This window comes from Euprymna scolopes, chromosome 27 (assembly GCF_053919585.1).
Source record: "Euprymna scolopes isolate OS-2025 chromosome 27, ASM5391958v1, whole genome shotgun sequence".
NCBI lineage: Eukaryota > Metazoa > Mollusca > Cephalopoda > Sepiida > Sepiolidae > Euprymna > Euprymna scolopes.
The window spans coordinates 1123432-1136281 of record NC_136508.1 but is presented as its reverse complement, the minus strand read 5'-3'; the positions used below and the strand labels follow the sequence as shown (position 1 = coordinate 1136281).

General features: G+C 39.6%; 1 protein-coding gene across 5 annotated transcripts in view; it reads left to right on the top strand.

Annotated features, from left to right (window-relative positions):
- LOC145248787 (kin of IRRE-like protein 1) overlaps positions 1-12850 on the top strand; it is a 2909730-nt gene that overhangs the window by 2111609 nt on the left and 785271 nt on the right. Inside the window, exon 1 of one of the 5 annotated variants that reach the window (XM_080110424.1) lies at positions 115-137. The exons of the other annotated variants lie outside the window; for them this stretch is intronic. The gene's annotated coding sequence lies outside the window, so the exon portion shown is untranslated. Of the gene's footprint in view, positions 1-114; positions 138-12850 lie in introns of those variants that run through there. 5 annotated transcript variants of the gene reach the window in all.

Sequence of the window (12850 nt, the reverse complement as noted above, 5' to 3'; positions counted from 1 at the left end):
TCAACCTGAAACGCAAAAATTAAAACTTAACCATAAAAAAGGAAATCACACCTTTATAAACAAGTTCAGAAATAAGCTAAGGCTGATAAGTTCATAATTTGCTAATTAATATACAGGGAATCACTTTCTTTTGCAAGGTAAATATAAAAGCTATTTACATCCCATTTTTTTCCGTATCATTGATATTATTGTTATTAATTTTTCTGATTATCAAGCTTCAATTTTATAAGTTTATGTAATTTTTCCTCAACTTCTGCTTAGTATGAGCGTTAAACTGTAAATTTTCAACTTATATACATTATGGATATGATTTCTTAAAATAAGTTCTATAAGTACAAGAGGCTTCAATATGATTTATGAATTTTTTTATGATCTATTCTTTTCATTATTAGTTCTTTTTTTTTTTTAACTGTTTGCTACAAACAAAAAGTAAGTAATTGTTATAATAATATTGTAATGTTTTTATGAATGCCTGCAATATGAGCATACCTTATTTTCATTGTTATGCGCCATTGTATGTTTGATATATCTACTTTATGATTTTTCCTGATTGGCTGCTAATTAATTAGGCACCGCCAAAAATGGCCGAAAAATCAAGTTGTTGTTGTTTTTTAAAACGAAATTACATTTATTAAAATCCATTATTTCTGAGTAACTTTTTTTTTCCAGAAAGATAAAACCCTGAATTTTATCATATAGAAAACAGAATAATGTAAAACTTTTTCTACTATTTTTAATTAAATTTTAGATGTTAAATTTTCCCAAAAAGTTAACAATTGACATTTTTTGTCTTGCACAAAAAACGTACATAAATATTTAAAATAGGTTTTTGAAAAAAATTATTTATTTGTTGTCTAACTAAGATTTAGGATGATTTTCTAAGAGAATATGCAAAAATATTATAATATAAGTACCTAGATTTCAAATAATTCCACTTATTCATATAGGCAACCAGTTACTTCGCGTCCATCTAGAGTCTAGATCGACACTGTTTACGTTTGCATTTGATAAAAAGCAAACTATGGAAGACCAAACAGGCCATAAAAAAATTATTTTTCAGTGACGAAAATTTCAATGTATTATTAAGCTGAGGCTGGCCAGTACCAGATGGGTGACCATTTGTATGAGTTTGGTTTTTAATGTGTATGTATGTGGGGGCCAAGCTCCCCAAAATGGGGTGGGGGCAATTTAAAGCAGAATAAAAAAAAATTATTTCAGCGCGTTTGGTCCACCATAGTCGAAAGGCGGCAAACGTTTTCAAACGGGATCGAAAAAAATGATGCTATTTTTAACACAAAGGGCACAATATTTATCGAATTTTTTTTTTTTGTATCGATTCTTCAAAACATGCCCTGTTTAATAATGGTCATGCATTATTCGGCTCGCTAAAAAAAAATTGTTAATTTATTTATCAAAGATTTTAAAATGGCTTTTTTCGTATAAATATTAAAAAAAAATTTTTTTTTTTTTTTTTGCTTAACTTAAATTAATTATTTTACTTAACATATTCACCGAATTTCACACTTCAAAACTCAAAAGCGGGATAATTAAACACAATCGAAGTTCTGATATTCAGACGTCAAAATAAGGTATGCAAACCATTTTTTTTTTTTTAAATTTATAATTCTGTCCCTTACAACAACACAATATGTTGTGTTCAGTTTCAGACGATTATTTTAAGCATATTTATACCCCCTCAAAACAAGGGGGGGTTGTAAGCAAAAAAATATATATATATATAAATATCGTTTATGAAAAATAAGTACACTGTTATAAATTTCATTCTTCTCTTAATAATCGCTGAAAATTTCGTATTGATCGGATAATTACCTGATTTTTGGTAGAATTTTAAAAAGACGGTCCGTCAAAAAGTACTGACCTGCCCCCCCCCCCCAGTTTTGGCGGTGCCTATTGCCAAGGTCGCTGGTAAAATGGTGGGATCCTTCTATCGATCCAGTAGATATCTACCTGCTGATGCAATTCTCTACCTATGTAAAAGCCAGGTATGTCCAAGGATGGAGTATTGTTGCCATATTTGGGCAGGAGCTGCTAGAAAGATCTTATCCTGCCTTAACAGAGTTCTTTGTAGCCTGGTAGGGGATGCTCTTTTTCCTTCCCTGCAACCTCTTTCTCACAGAAGAGATGCTGCGAATCTGTCTCTGTTTTATCATTATTTTCATGGCAAGTGCTCGTCTGAGCTTCAATCTATAGTCCCTCCTCCCCAAACATTCACGAGAAACACTCGTTTAGCTGAAAACACTATCAATACTTCCCCCACTCTTTATCTGTGCCTAAACCTAAACATGGATTCCATGAAAAAAGCTTCTTATTTACAACTGCTCACCTGTGGAACTCTCTTCCTCTTTTCTGCTTTCCAGCTGACTACAATATGGTCGTCTTCAAGACCAATGTAAACAAGTTCTTGATGAGCCATTCCCCTTAAGTAATCTAATTTACCAAATTTACACTACTAATGATTACTATGATATTGCCCCATTGATGACTATACAGTCTTTAACCCTTATCCTCGAGTGGCCTTTGGGCCTTGATAAGTAGTGACTTCTTAGGGGAGAAAAACATATACATTGTTGTAGTGTATCTTTATTTCTATATCTGGTTTTGATGTATAATTATTTGATTCCCTCACATTTGTCATAATGCCATATTTTAGATTAGAACTTGGTGTCAAGAAAAAAATAATGATAAAATAAAAGTAAAAATCAATGAGTATATATTTAAAGTTTCTATTAAAGGAAATACTCTGTTAAGTTTAAAACTTAATAATATTATAATTATAATTACTCTGTTAAGTTTAAAATTCAATAAGGTGAATTATTAAAGGCTTCGTTGGAAGTAAACGGTATGATAACATTTCTTAGGGAATTTGGATATTGTATAACATAAATAAATATAGGTAAATATAGTAAGAGAATTATGGACTATAAAGAATTATAATTTATGTAATAATAAATTTAATATTAAAAATAAAAACAATTACATATGGATTTTTGTAAAATGTTTTTGACTTGTGATGGGGGTAAATATTTATTTTATTTGACAAAAATACAAATAAAAATGTGGCACAAGGCCGAAAAAAAGGGGGTGGGGGTTAATGTTGACCTAACTAACATAACGTTAACTTAACTAGACTCTTTCACCAAAATACCAAAATCACTCTGTGGACATCCTACTTTAAACCCGAAAGTTACAAATATATATACATGATGTGGGGGGGTTGGGGATAAAAATCTTATTTACAAAAATCGTATGAAAAAATATACAATGATAAAAAGTGGTTAGTAAAAAGAACCCCCTCACTACTAATTGTGGCGGATAAAAAGTTTTGTCAGTCGAAAAGATGTAGGTCCCACGAAAGCTAACTTTATTCAAACACAACAAAAATGGCCTACATCTCTGGCAAAACAGTTTATCCGTCACCTAAGGGGCCGGGATTGGGGGTTATCGAACCAAAAGTGGGGGAGAAAAAAAAAAAAAAAAAAAAAAAAAACGAGGGACGCTGGGACAGGGAAAACCAAAAAGGAGATTGGGGCGATGACAGCATGCATACTCTAGCTAAGTTAAAAATCGAACAAAAATGCCTAACTAGCCTACTCTAGGAGGTCCGATGCATGTCTATGTTTGATCAGGTTACCCAAAATCCTTAAAAAACCTAAGCCACTCAAAAAAGAAATTCAAGACTAGCTCCATTCACTTTACACAGTCGCGAAACTTTCACCCACCTGTCGTTGAAATTCACAGGAGCGAGTTTCACCTTCTCCAGCTTAATTCGCATTTTCAATCGATATTTGAAAATGAGGACAAGCTGGGGAGCAGTGAAGGTCTCATCTCCGTAAACCTCCTTCTGTCGCGTCGTCCAAATCACGCCTCTCATAACTGCTAGTAAACACAGAAAAACATAGCGTTCTTCTTTCTTCATGGTTGGTGCCCAGTTGCAGCACGGGGAAACCGACTCCAGCACAAAAAACCCCTCGCTCAGCATGCGAACCGTGAAGCCTTCAACTAACTCACACAACGGTCGAACGATGGCGCAGTGGAAGAAAGCATGATCAAGGTCTTCCTCCCATTCTCCGCATCGGACACAATTGGGTGTCTCCGTAAAACCCGCTGCGTAAAGTCTTTTGCCGACCCAGAGAGCATTTCGTATTACCAGCCAGGTGAGTGATGCCTCGTAATTATCGAAGCAGCTCGACCCAGGCGCCCAAGGCCATATTAAGCGGCGCTCCTCCTTCGTAAAACCGAACTCCTCAATCTTTTCGTCTCGAACGGATCCCCTCACTAAGGCCCGATATAGCGCCTTGCGAGACAACAGCTGGGTGTCAGAGAGGCTTTCTTTGACCCGTAGAAGAAATCTCAAGGCCTGCCGACACTCGCGATAGAAAGGGCACTCGTTTCGGGGCAACCTGTGTGCCTCCCCCTCAGCCGAATGCACACTCTCCAAAGCCTGAAAGGCTTTCTTAGTGTCTTCTATCCAGAAGACACCGTTTCCCTCACTTGGTGTACACATTCGATCCAGGTATATCAGCCTAAGAGTGTGTCTACGTATTTCTACACTAGGCATACCCAGACCGCCTTCAGACGGATGCAGGTAACAGACCTCCCGGGTAACCATGGCTTGCTTTCCGCGCCATAAGAACGCGAAAAGAGCCCGCACCAGATCAACTAGTGTGGTCTCCGGGAGTGGAAGTACTGATAGACGGTAAAGGATCAGGGGGTAGATATGAGAATTGCATACCTCCGCCCGACCCTTCAAAGACAGATTTCTCAAGGCCCACAAATGAGATGCGACCTTGACCGCTTCCAATACCTCCGACCAATTTTTCTCCAGCTGGAGACCGGGACCAAACCAGACGCCGAGTAGCTTGCATGGCCCATCAGCCCAACCAAAGGGTCCCTGAAGGGGCATACCCCTCCAGGCACCGATACGTAAGCCAATAGACTTAACGTAGTTAATTATGGCCCCTGTGACCTTGGCATACCGACTTGTTTCTATGTCAACGACTCTAATCTCGGCACTGCTCGTTACAAGCACAGTCACGTCGTCAGCATAGGCGGTATACTTTACCGGGATAGAGCCACCTGGCAAAGTAATCCCGCGAAGGACCGGATTCACCCGAAGCTGGCGCAAATATGGCTCAAGCGCCAGCACATATAACATTGGGGATAACGGACAACCTTGACGGATCGATCTTGTTAACATGAAGGGTTTCGACCTCACCCCATTCACTTCAACCATAGCACCGGGGTTGGCATACAAGAGGCAAATCCAAGAGCGAAACTGGGGACCAAACCCAGCCGAGCGAAGAACAGCCTCTAGGTAATGATGGTCTACTCTGTCGAATGCTTTGGACTGATCTAAATTAATCAGCGCGGCTTCTGTGTCGACTTTTTCTACGATCAAGCGTATCGTGTGCAAATTATCTTGAATCGTCCGTCCCTTAACAGAACAAGTCTGTTCGGGACTTATTAGACGGTGTAAGACAATCTGCAGACGATTTGCTAAGATCTTGGCCAAAATCTTTAACTCTGTGTTTAACATCGTTAAGGGCCGGAAATTACCTATCCCATCCCCTCCATTTTTATCTTTGCGTAACAATTTAATGATCCCCCTGGTAAAGTACTGAGGTATGCACCCGTTCCTATACCAGGAGTTAAAAAGTACAGTCAGCAAAGGAATAAAAATGGGCGACAGCCTCAAATACACCTCGTAGGGCAGACCATCTATCCCAGGGGTCCTGTCTAGCCCGACCTGTTTCAAGGCCTCAATGACTTCTTCCTCTTTTATGCTACCTTCACACCTAGCTGCTTCGGTCGCCTCCAGGCGAGAAAAGTCGGCTAAATAGGTGTCAAACTGTTCAATAGTCAGACCGGGCTCATTGGTAAAAAGCTCCTGAAAATGAGTCCGAAAACCCTCCAAGATTCCGTCGTTTGAAGTTACGGTTCGTCCGTCCGGCAATGTGACACTGGCGATGTGTCGATCTGCAGAACGTCGAAACTCCTCCGCACGCAGTGACGCGGCCATGTTTGTTGCCTCGTTTGGCGCTCTTTTTAATCTAGCCCTAACTAATAATCCCTGGTCCTCCCTGTTATCCAAGGAGTCCAGTTCAGCCTTAACTATAGTATAGCTAGCACTATCCCCCTCCTCCACCGCCCTTTCTAATCTATCTTCTAGCGCCGCTTTCGCTGCTCTAGAACTACGGTTGAGCCGGCGACTAAAATCAGCAGCGAAGGACCTAATGACTTTTTTAAGGTTGCCCCACCACTTATTCCCGATGATAGCACCCGTCAATTCCCTCTGTATTGTTAGTAGAAGCTGTTCCCGGAAGTCCTTCACATCGAACAACGACGTGTTGAACTTCCAGTAACTAGCCATCCTAGGTTTAACACTATCTAAGTTTACTCGAACCCGGACAAGCCTATGGTCCGAATAAACTATACTATGAAAACTTGGACAGTCTAAAAGCCCTAGGTCGACTCTCCTAACTAAGAACCGATCAATGTAACTCGAAAGCTGCACCGGATCGGAGCCGCGTCTACCTGTCCAAGTCCATGCTAAATCCCCAGGTTTTTCGTTCCGAAATTTATCGACAAGATCAAACTTGTCGACAAAGTCTCGAAACGCTTTAGCATCCCGGTTCTGGTTAGTATCCCTTGTGGTATTAACCCCACGATCTAACTCGGGATCCAGGACCGCGTTCCAGTCTCCCGCTAAAACTAACCGTCGAGACGAATTCATGAAAGGCTCGATTCGCCGAAAAAAGGAAACTAGCTCAGTACGGTTATTGGGCGCATAAACCCCAATAAAACGAAATGCCACATCCTTTACGGTAACATCCAGAACGAGCAATCTTCCCTCTGGATCTGCATAAATAGGGTCACACGATGCATCAAGAGTGCGCTTAACTAGCCAGGTAACCCCCCTTGCGTGGGTATCATAATGTGCTGAGCAGAGCTGAAAGTCTCTAAGGAGCACATCCTGATAGTCACTTGGAATAAAGTGAGTCTCCTGTAGACAACATACATCCACACCAAGGCGTTGAAGGTCGCGTGCAACTCGAAGTTTACGAGAGGCGTCCCTCAACCCTCGGACATTTAAAGTAGCTAATCTTAAAGAAGCCATCCTGAGCTACTTAAGGTTGGGAATCCTGATCAAACATAGACGGTGTCAAGACACCGACAGCTGTCCCCATGGATCCAGTGGTCATCTCAGTGGTGATTGACCCGTCAGGGGACAAACCGCCGATGTCAAGAGGAAAGGTTAGTTTAATGGCCCTATACAATGATGGATGCATTTTGATAGGGACCCGTCCAATACATGATTCTTTCATTTTTTGTATGTCGTTATCATTGAAAAAAACGGCTGGAGGAAACAAATTAAAAGCGCTATTTGCTTCCTCCATCATTGTCCACACTCCACTGGCCTCTGCTCTGGGCCTTACTACAGTCAATAATCTTGGGGCTTTGGGGAAGTTTTCGGGGTTAGTGGTATCCTTTTTCTTTATATTTTTTAAGGCTAGCAAATTTTTATAATCCTTATTCTTGTGTGCTTTCATCACAGTTTCTCTTTCGGTTGAGATATGACAAACTGCTTTGCCTGTAAAAAAAAGGGGAGATTTTTTTTTTCGGGATTCTCTCTCGGAAGAGGGGCTCCTTTGCCTTTTTTTATCTGTCGGAGTGGGAGGGGGCATATCTGTTTTCATGGGAGAAGGGGGAGGAGTGCTTTGAGGCGTGTTAGCAGGAGTGCAGAAGGGGGAAGGTCTCGGGCTTCTCTTTTTGGGAGGAGCGCCTAGAGAGGTCATATTTTTCCCTCTAGTCGGGGGTGTAGAAACTATTGGGGCTGGAATTTTTGGGGGGGAACGTTTTTCTTTTGGGTTAGGTTTCTCCGGGAACAGGGACTCTGGGAAGGGAACGTGTATTTTTTCCTTTCGTTTTTCATCGAGAGATTCTTTTAATTTTAGCAGTTCTTTATATTTATTCCCTCCGGGGTCTTTGCTCGAACGTATTTCAACTTTTTGTTCCTTTGTTAAGGATTTTGCATAGGTTGGTGATGCTGCTTTTCTGATTGGTACGGTTTTCCATTCACCTTTCTCTGGTGATGCAGCTTCGGTGTTATAAACTGCTTCGATCTCGTCAGTTGATAGACTGAGAGGATTAGTTTTATCTGTCGGTTCTGGTATTTTAAATCCAGGTTGTGCGCCCGGCTCTAAATGTGGTAATACCCGATTTTTTGGGTTTCTCGACGTTGTTTGCTTCTTGGGGCACGTATACGTTAAGTGCCCCACTTCTCCGCATATCCAGCAAGCCGGACGCCTTCCTGCCACTACTATAGGTAGTTTCTCCTCCTGTGCCTCGATGTAGTATGGTATCTTATAGTATGCCTCCTTATTCAGCAAAATATCAAACGACCAGACACCATTGTACTGGTCGACGTTTACTCCAGAGATGTCTCCGTATTGCAGTAAATACGCCGCCAAATATTCCCCTGGTATTACACCTGGGACTTCGAATATGGAAATGGTTGTCCGTCTCCGTCCCAGGTATTCCATCCTCAGAATGTATTCTGGAGTGATGATTTCGTTTTTCGAGAGCTTAATGCAATCTTCTGGAGATTTAAATAGGGCTGCCCAGGTGTTGTAGCCCTTTGTCTTGGTTATCCTTTCCGCTCTCATTCCCACAGTCGCAATTAACTTTGTCACGGTGTCTTTGGTTGATCTAATCAGCTTCTTGGTTTTTCTGTCGATGACAAAAAGTGAAATTGTCTTTTTGGCAAATTCATCCATCCGTAGTTGTTCCACCTTGATGCCATTCGTGGTGACATGCTCTATGCATTTCTTGGCTTCTTCAAGAAACGATTCTACGTCTATTTTTACTGCTGGCGGCTTCTTCCAGACTGCATTCTCCTCTTCTTGCCTTTCCTTGACGGGTTCCGACGGCTCACAGCTGGTAGATGCCATGGCCGACGGGAAATGAGAGAAAAAAAACCGCGAAGATCCGGGACTTAAAAAGGTAACAACGGGGGAAGAGAAGAAAGAGGAATAACAAATTTAACAAATATATAACAATAATAATAACAATAATAATAACAGTATCAGCGCAATGAATATCGTATACAACCAAAAGACGAGTAATGGGGGTATGAGACGAATGGATTCACCAATCATTTTTATAACCAACGGCTGTGCTAAACAACCAATGAAAACGTCGCAAAATTATTATAAAAATTGTTGAATTTTGGATTCAATCAGTTTGCTGTTTGCTACGTCACGGACCGCATTTAATTCTTCGCCGCCATCTTGGTTACTGATCTGAACTACGCAGCCATCTTGGTTACTGATCTGAACAATGCCGCCATCTTTGTTCAACATAATATCTCAGAACTTAAGAGGTTAACTACGCCACGGACCGCATTTGATTCTTGGCCGCCATGTTGGTTACTGATCTGACCTATGCCGCCATCTTTGTTCAACACAATGTCTCAAAACTTAACAGGTTATACGCCCAGCCACCATCTTTTCTTTGACGGATCGGAATCTAAATTCGAATTGTGGCAGGTAAAATTTCTGGGATATCTAAGGATTCGAAAACTACACAAAGTCATACAATCTACAACAGAGAATCCAAGCGACCCCGAATTTCTCGAAAATGCGACTGTTTTTGCAGAACTGATCCAATGTTTAGACGATAGATGTCTGTCTCTGATTATAAGAGACGCATTGGATGATGGGAGGAAAGCATTGAACATATTACGAGAACATTATTTATCAAAAGGGAAACCGAAAATAATTTCCCTATATACAGAATTAACGTCTCTGAAACGTAATGAGGATGAAACGATTACTGACTACGTCATAAGGGCAGAAACAACCGCCAATGCCTTAAAACTCTCAGGTGAAGGGACTTCCAGCCGATTTTAAACCATTTACAACTGTTATAACTCAGAAAGACAAATCCATAAATTTCAGCGAATTTAAAGTGGCATTGCGCAGTTACAAAGAGACTAATCGTATGCTCGTGGACAATAATAACTCCAGTAATATTATGAAGTTCAAAAATGCTTCTCGAACGCAGACACCACTAAATTACGCACCTCACCGCAACGTATTCTCCAAAAGTAATTTTCCCAAGAAAAAGAATAAAATTATCTGCTATAATTGTGGACGACCCAACCACAAAAGTTTCCAATGTCGATATAAATGCTCTAAAATGGACTCCGTAAAAAACGTTGAGAACTTTGAGGAAGAACATACATTTCTATTCACATGTAACTTTGACAATACTACAAACGGTAAAAATCTCCTTGTAGACTGTGGTGCTACAGCGCACGTTATCAGCAAGGAATCTGATTTTATTAATTTTGATTCAAACTTTAATCCTCAAAGTCATTTTGTCAAACTTGCCGACGGTAGTCAAAGAAATGATATAGTCTTGAAAAGAGGCGATGCTAAAATATACCTAAAAAATAATAATCTGTAACTGTATTCTAAAAAATGCTCTGTTCATACCTACATTTAAACAAGACATATTTTCCATGCAGGCTGCAATTAAACAATGCGCGAATATACAATTTGGCCAAAATATATCAAAATTGACATACCCCAATGGAACTGTATTTGACATTAAAGAAAATGGCCGACTATATTATTTAAAATGTATGGTTCCCTCAAAAACTGCCTGTCACGACTTGGAAACCTGGCATAAAATTCTAGGACACTGCAATACAGCTGATATTAAAAAATTACCAAATGTAGTCGAAGGCATGAAAATAATACCTTCAGACGATCTCCTAAATTGTGATGTGTGTGCACAGGGGAAAATGACAAAAGATATAAGCCGAACGCCAGACAAAAAAACTACGAAAATTCTCTCACTTGTGCATTGTGACTTAGCAGGTCCGATCAGCCCGATGGGGAGAAACAATCTAAGAAACCCAAAAGGAGAAACATGAACAGTTAAAATCACACCAAAAAAAAAAAACAAAAAAAATTGTAAATTGTCCCGGGCACGACGTTAAACTGCAACCATTTCTACCTTACTAACCAAATTAACCAATTAATACCTAACATAATGTTTCCAGTTTTTGTTACAAAAAAAAAAAACAAAAAAACTTGTTAAAACCATTTTTGTAAACTTCCTATTCTTTTTGTATCTCTTTTTTTTTTTTTTTTTTTGGCAAACATTTGTTAAAAACAAAAATCTATATTTGTGAATTTTTTGTGCATATGTTTATATGTATTTGAAAAGTATTCTATTTGTATGTTTATATATATTTAAAAAGTGTTTATTTTTATATGTATCCAAAAAAAAAAAAAAAATGGCTTCTTTTTGCACACATTATACCAATATATTAATTCTTTTTGACCGATGAGAATAAAGACAAATTCCCATAAAACTAGAAGAAAAAGAAAAAAAAATACAAAAAAAAAACAATTATTTTATTGGTTTATTTTTCTTTTTTCATTTATTCTTATTTATTTATTTTTCTTTCCTTTTCTCAAGTGAAACCAAAATTGAATCCGAAAGGATTTTTCCATTATATCAAAAAAGGGGGTGTGTAAAATGTTTTGGACTCCTAATGGGGGTAGAGATTTAATTGCTGCCCACATCAGCAATATGTGGCACAAGGCCGGAAAGTGGGAATACCGCAGGCTCCCCTAAAGAAGGGGCACTCCTGCAATTTAAAAAATTGCCTGAGTAACCCCGTCTGCATTCCCCGGTCGGGGCGCCTCAGGCAGCAAGCAATAAACTTGCCCCACCGGAAAGCCCGGTGGCAAGGCCTGGGAGGGTGGACCTCCTAGGTATTACCTAGGCAGCGTATCTCAGTCCAACAGGTGTTGGGCCGGTTCCCGGACCCTCACCTGTTGGGCTGAGTGTCAAGTGACGAATCCTTGACGTGTACTACTCTGTCTCCCTGTAGCCGAAGCCGCTAGGAGACACATCCCATCACAATGGACTTGTGATGGAGATATGAGACGAATGGATTCGCCAATCATTTTTATAACCAACGGCTGTGCTAAACAACCAATGAAAACGTCGCAAAATTATTATAAAAATCGTTGAATTTTGGATTCAATCAGTTCGCCGTTTGCTACGTCACGGACTGCATTTAATTCTTCGCTGTCGTCTTGGTTACTGATCTGAACTACGCCGCCATCTTTGTTCAACATAATATCTCAGAACTTAAGAGGTTAACTACGCCACGGACCGCATTTGATTCTTGGCCGCCATGTTGGTTACTGATCTGACCTATGTCGCCATCTTTGTTCAACACAATGTCTCAAAACTTAACAATTTTAATTCAGATTAAATTAATAATTTGATAATTGAAAATATGGGTTCTTTTTTTTTGTAAAAAGTTTCGTATAAATTTAGTGCATAATATATTATACTCATTACTAGCGAGGATACCCAGCGTTGCCCAGGTGTTTCGAGGTGTGTGTGGTTTTGGGTAAATCAAAACAAAAGAATAATAAAAAAATCGTTGCCCAAGTGTTTGTTTCCAGGGGAGGGGATTTTTAAAAAAAAAATTTTGTTAGGTAACTAGGAAGGATCGAACCTGAAGCCTTGAGGCGAAGTTGGAAAATAAAGTGTGAAAAAAAAAGTGCAACGTTAACAGCTCGCCCACCAAGAAATCATAACGGAAACATGTATGAATTTATTTAAGTACCAGAAAGATGATTTAGGAGCAGTTGTACGTAATGTTTGTATCTGCATTGCTTCTAATATAGTCTGCCTGTTTTGCGCAACCATAAATTCCACATATGTGTGTATATCAGTAGGTTGAGACTGTTCTGCCTCATATGAGTCTGGGTCCAAAGTAATTTGCTGAGATGAC